This window comes from Pelecanus crispus, chromosome 6 (genome assembly GCF_030463565.1).
Source record: "Pelecanus crispus isolate bPelCri1 chromosome 6, bPelCri1.pri, whole genome shotgun sequence".
In the NCBI taxonomy this organism is placed as follows: domain Eukaryota; kingdom Metazoa; phylum Chordata; class Aves; order Pelecaniformes; family Pelecanidae; genus Pelecanus; species Pelecanus crispus.
Window position 1 is genome coordinate 17,503,907 of NC_134648.1, and position 6,585 is coordinate 17,510,491.

The window sequence follows — 6,585 nt, forward strand, 5'->3', positions numbered from 1 at the left end:
CATCAGAAAGCTTAGACTGTCCCTGCAGTAGCTACTCATTCAACTTTTTGTCCTTGGAAGTGGTGTACTACTGCATTTTACTTGTTAGTCTTGAAACTGATGCTGGATGTCTGGGAAGAGGAGGGCTGATGGAAAGGAGGTTTGGCCATGCACTGTGCTGGAAGACTTGCTTTCAATACTAGGCAGACAGGCACAGATCTCTGCTGAAGTCCTGGGTGAAAATTAATTTAATCGATGTTTGTCTCTTTATGTGCATTAGAAAGTCAGTACACAAACTGGAGCTATTGCCTCTGCTGAAAGGAAGCCTGGAGGTAGAGTAAAAACAGCATATGCAGGTGAGGGCTGAGCTCTGGAGTAAATGACAGCATGTGGGGCAGCCCCTGGCAGAACCCGAATGAAAGCAAAACACCAAGCAGAGAGCACGGAGGAAGAGGTGCACTGACATGCAGTGCTGTGTGCTTTGATTGCGGCTGATCGCTGCTCCAGGGCAGGTCTGTAGGTGCCTGTCAGTGTTGCTGCGTGTGGCAGAACTAGGAGTTTGGTGGGATTTCAGGGACATCTAGGTAGCCAGGCCAGTGCGTTCTCCCCTGCCATGCGTGCGCAGTTACACAGTGTCTGCAGACACCAGTGATAGCTGAGATGTAATGGGCACGTGAGGAACTTCGATTTTTACAGCAGGACTTTGAGCATGTGTCTAACTAATGTATGTCCTAATTGTCCTTAGTATGGCAGAGAGGAAGCTAACCTTTATGCCTTTCTTTTCCAGTACCCTAACAAATAATATTCCATATACTCATTAAGATTTACAGTACTGCTGCTTGCAGTATCTCTTGAATCTTCATGTGAGCATTTTCCATGGTCAAGGCCCTGATTTTCGATGTAGATTGTTGTTGTGTTTTGCCAGCTGGTGGTAAATGATGACTTGTTTTTCAAAAACCACTTGTTTTTGGAACGCCCCTTTTCAGCAGAGCTTCCTGAAAAGCACCATCCTCTGTGTTCAAAGTGCCTGCTGCTTCCTTCTTGAACTCACATGGATGCAGTGAGAATGTGAGAGCCATCAGGGCTGGGAAAGCCTGTTTAATTCTGATGCAGATTCTTCAGTTGGTTTGCCAATCTGCTGAAGCAAGTTTACTTCTGACTTCAGACTCTCTTAAAAAGATATAGGAAGAGGTTGCCCTGATTTTTAATTCAAATTTATTTGTGATCATATGTATATTTTTTCCTCTTATTTGGGATATCTAACAGCAAGCTCTGTTTCTGTTTGAAACTATCTTGAATGTGCTTTTTCCTTCTGTCCGTCCTAGGGCTGCTCCCATGGGCTGAGATGCTCCCCCAATGGCTTGTTTTAAGACTCGAGTGCACTCAGATGTGCAAAGGAAGCTTGCTGAGGGTTTCTGCACCTCTTCAAACCTGCAGCCAAACAGGGACAACCAAAACAGACTGCACAACTCAAATCCACGCACATCCCAACAGCCCCTTGCACACGCTCACGTGGGCAGAGCAAACAGCAGGGGCAGCCCTCCAGACCAGCCTTGTGTGCTGAAAATCATCATGGTCTCCATACCTAGCATGCCCAGATCGTTCCAGGCGAAAGCCTGGCACCGAGTCCCTGGCACAGTTGGCAGAGAGGGAATTCCTCTACGAGGAGTACAGCAGGATCAGGGGGAAGCTGGGGCAACCCTACCAACCCTGCTAGCTTTTCCCTGGGCGTTGGAGGTGCTAAGTGGGTCTCCTGCTCCTCCCCAGCCTCGTGTGGTGGGACTGGGTGTGGAATAGGTGTTGCCTCCCCACAACTTCTGCACTGGTGCAAATGCAGCCAGTATTACAAAAATCTAGGTTAACCATCCTGACCCTGTGGAGGCATCTGCTGCTTTTCAGACAGACATCAGAAAGGTCAGCTGCATTACTGAGAGGGAAAGCATTGTAAATAGCACAGCCCCCATGTAATCTCTTCCCTTTAATGCTGTTGTGTAATATTGTCAGGATTCATTCACTGGCACACCGGTAAACTGCTAAGGGAATTTAGAGCCGTAAAACATCTCCATTCATCAGCATTGCTTATCTCCTGGCCGCAGCTTGAACCCTGCAGTGTAGCTCTGTGCGGATGTCACCTGCTGTTACTCAGCTTGGCTGTTTGCAAATCTCTTCCTGCAATGGACTGACCCAGCTAAGGGGAAATCTAAGCATTTGGGGTGAACCCCACCGTCCTCCCAGCATGTCAGCAAACAGCACTTTTCAGTCTGATTTACAGCTCCTTGTCATGGGTCAGTCCAGCACATTCAGTCCTTAGCTGGCAGTTCTTCGGAGTAGCCTCCCCCACACCCTGAGCTTCCCTTTGCATTGAGGAAAATGTGTGTGATATAAAATAACCCTTATTTAAAAGTTAGAATTTTGATTATCTCTTTCTTGCCCTCTAGAAATGAGTAGTCTTCAATTTCCTGAAGATAGCTGAGTTGCTTTTCTGCGTGCTTTTTCATCATGGCTTGCTTTGTTATCCTGCTCCACCATTAGCCACTGGATATTTGCAGAAAAGGATCTTTGAAGTGTTATTAGGAGGCCTGCCCTCTCCTCTCCACTGGCCATCAGAGGTGCAGTTTCTGGTGGCAGAGGTCTCTGGGTGGCTCTAGCTGGGACAGCAGAAACGTGTGCAGCCCAAATGGGCTGTTTTCCCTCGCTGCCCCCTCACCTAGAGTGGGCTGGCTGGGATGCATCCTGGCCACCCACGCTGGCTCCGTCCCAGTGCTGCAACGGCTTCAGCCTTCCCAGGAACACAAGACAGAGACCTCAGCATACAAAGTCAGGGAGAGTGCTGGCTGGCTCGGAGGCTCACCAGCAAAGGCTCTCAATCTTCAGAATCTCTCTCCTGCTCTGCATTCTTCCTTTTAATCCATACTACTTGAATGAGACCATTTTCCTGGAGGCTCTTTCCTGCTGGGAAGAGACCAGCTGCTGTGGACACTGATTTGACACAATTCTGAGTTTCATAAACCCTGAGAAACACTAAGCAGTTGCTGACAGTCTGTTAAATAGCTTTTCTTGGGATTAAAACTGTTCCCTCAACCCCAGCGAGGGCAATCTTCACTTCAAAAGGGAGCAAACAAGAAGTGGGAATGATGTGACTGTCTGTGGTACTACCTTTGTGGACCTTCCTTCCTGTTGTCTCTTTGCACTGTAAAACTGCGAGGTTTGATGCATTCTTCTCCTTTTCAGGAGTACAGTCTTTGAGAAACACCCAGTCTTTGGCCCAGGGACATTACAGAGAGACTGAAGCACCCCAGTGGTGTAGCGTGCCTGGCCCCAGCAGTATCAGCGCCTTTGCTTGCTAAGTACAGAGGCTTTCTTTTCACACTGCTGTATTCAAATACCTCTCTGCAATTCCCGTCTTGAGGTTACACACATGGTCTGATTACTTTTGCTCTTTTTCCTTTCTGTAGTTATCACCCTCTTGGAGATCCTTTGGCTCCTTATTTGGACATGTAAAACATCTAGCACATTTATTTCAGCCTTGTATTTCTTTCTGTAAATAGATCCTCCTCACACAGAACTCCCAATGAAGTCAAAGAAGCAATGCTAATTGCCACTGGTTTTTAAATGCTAGTAAGTCATCGGTCACACTGATGTCAGCAGGGTGAAGCTGGTGTAGAAATGGCGGGTTGAGAAGAACAAAGCCAGAGGATTTTAACAGCTTTACTCCTACTCTACCAAGAAAATTGTATTCGTGCTTAATACCTGGCTTTTTACTCCATACTAAGGCAACTGTAAGACTGATTGGTTTAAGAATTACTCTAACATGGCTTTTAAGTAGATTGCTGAAGGTTTCCTGTTGTAATCAGTGGAGGTAATTGATATATTTTTGCACAAGTATATAAAATTCCCAGGACAAAGTTTGCAGAATTTTGTAGTGGCTTTTCAAAGCTTTCCAGTCCTGTAGTTTGACACTAACACCTGTATGTTTTCAGCTTGCTATCATGGTAATCTTGGAAGCTGTTCTGAAAGAAGCAGATCAAAGCAAACAGCAACTGCAAAGCTCAGTGACAGGTACCTCTTTCTCTTTGCTTGGTTTCTGGATACAGACAAGGGGCTCTTTTAAGCAGAGACATCATAACTGCGTTCTTGGAAGAGGATGGGAAGTTGCCGACTTCTTATGACAGAAGTCCTCCTGGGTACTTCTCCTGCCTTTTATCCATGCTTGCTCCTTTTGTGGCCTTGAGTAAGTCAGTTCTTAAATATTCTGGGGCCAGGTCCTCATCTGGTGTAAAAAGGCACAAATATTTGAGAGCCAGTGCTATGCCAAGTTACAACAGGAGAGGACCAGGCCCTCACCCCATTTCTGAAATGGGGATATTAGCACTTACCTACCTCACAAGGATGCTGTGAGGATTAATGCTCATACAGCACTTTGAAGATGTAAAGTGCTATATAAGTCCCAAGTATTATCCTACCTTAGTGTTAAAAATGCTTTTAGGGATCTGCAGGACTTCTCTTAAAGCATGGAATGTGTGACTGCCTTTTCAATTTGCATCAGATGGAAAGCAAATGCAAAATATTTATTCATACTGGTTAACAGGATGGGCTCAGCTGCACTTGAACTCTGAGGAGGGTTTAGCTTAAAAGTTTGAACTCTAATTTCAGGTTTGCAAATGGTTTTTAGTTCTTCTAAAAGCCTCAACCAAATTTTTAGATGTGAACCTTACATCCAAATTTTGCAGTATGGTCTTATCCCTGACTGTTAGCTAGAATAAGTATAATCCAGCCAAAACTGTGCTGTCACAGTCTGCTGTGGCTGTTGAAAAGACTGGAACAGAAAATGAAGTTATTCTGTTCAACCTTCATTCTGCAGAAGGCCAGCTAGGTTTCATGGGACAACTTGCAAAGGGATGTTTAATTTCTGTGATTGTAAGTTTTACTGGCTTTAAAATCAGTGGAGAGGGAAGGCCTTGATGGAATCAATAAGGTTGGCTCATCATTCTTTAATTACTTCCTTTTCACCTCAATCAAAGAAGTAGCAGGTTCTGTAGCAAAGGAAGTGCTTGTACCACCAGTCCTAGGGCCCAGAACAAAAGCTGATCTAGAAATACAGCTCTAAACCATCACCATGTTCTCAACTAGTATAAAAATGTCACTATTCACTGTTTTCAAATCTGGACCATAGCTAGAAACCTCTTAGTTCTGGTAGCACTAGCTGCTGTACAAACACAAATGAAGGCGAGGAATTATACACCAAGGAATGTGACCTGTGCACATGTGAAATGGACCACAATTTTGAAGCAGCTGCAGTAAAATCTTATCTAAATATGAACTCAGAAGCAAACACAATGCAAATTTTTATGGTTTCTTTAAAATGTTTGATGGGTTTTAGTTTTCTTAGTTTGGAGGAAATTTTCTTAATGTTATTTTATTTTTGCTGTTATTGTAAAGAATAAAAATATACAACTCTAGATAGACCACAAATGACAAAAGGTGGCCAGTTGGCGGGAATAGCAAAACTTCTGTGGCTTGTATTGTTTCTGTGGTGACACTACGCTGCTGTAGGATGAGCTACTGGAGCGGTGTGACAGCTCAACAGTGAGGCTGAAGCACAAGGCCAGTCTTATATAAGAGGGATGCAGGGGCTGAGCCACCGAGACTGCAGTGGGAGCGTGACTGGACCAATTCAGATCAGTCAAAAGACAGAGAGAGCATCAGGAAATAAAAGAAACCTTTTCCTGACAGATAAAAAGCAAGAAACCAAAGCAAGCCCATTGGGCGACAGTGCTGAATTGGTGCAAACACACGTGCAGGCTCCTGCTGGACCGGGCCTGGCTCCCAATTCACCTGGGAACGCTGGCTCCAAGCCTGTGATGCCGGCAGGGTCAGGCCACCAGAACCTGGCACTTTGTTAAATAAAACTCCAAAAACTAGATTACCCCCCCCCCCCCCCCCCCCCCCAAAAAAAAAAATCCCCCAAGGAACAAAAAAGCAAATGCCACTGGGTAAGAGTAGTTCTGCCTGGCAGAGGCTGCAGACTGGCTGGTCTGTCCTGAACACTAATCTCCATGTTTTGTACCCATGCGAGCCTCTCGCTCCAGCCCCTCTCCCACGCATTCCAGGCAGAGTGCACTGAAAGACGTGAGCGAAGCAGCTGCTCTCCCCCCGGGAGGCAAGCATTTTGCCATGTCTGAAAGTCTCTAGCACTTCCTTCCTTTACTGTGATTGTAAAGGTCACCACATGCAGTACGGCCACTTGATCTGGGATCTTTTCTTAACACATTTTTATGCTGATCTTACTATTTTAATTCTTTGGTTGGAATGTGGTTTTTTTTTTTCTTATTTCTTCTGTGTGTAACAGCAATTAAAAATATTAATTTACTGGGTATTTTTACTGTGCAGATACAATGTCTCCTTGCTCATTTTCTCTTTCTGTCACAGTTATAGTATGGAGTATGTAGCCAACTGAACCTCTGTGGTGGACAGTTTTGTGCCACCGTCATGCCCATCAGTCATGTTGCTCTGCCCTGGAGCTATCCAGTGCCCCAATGAAGCCAACTAACACTAACAGCCGGCTACAGTACTCCTGTCTGGGGAACCCTGGAACACAGCCACGTG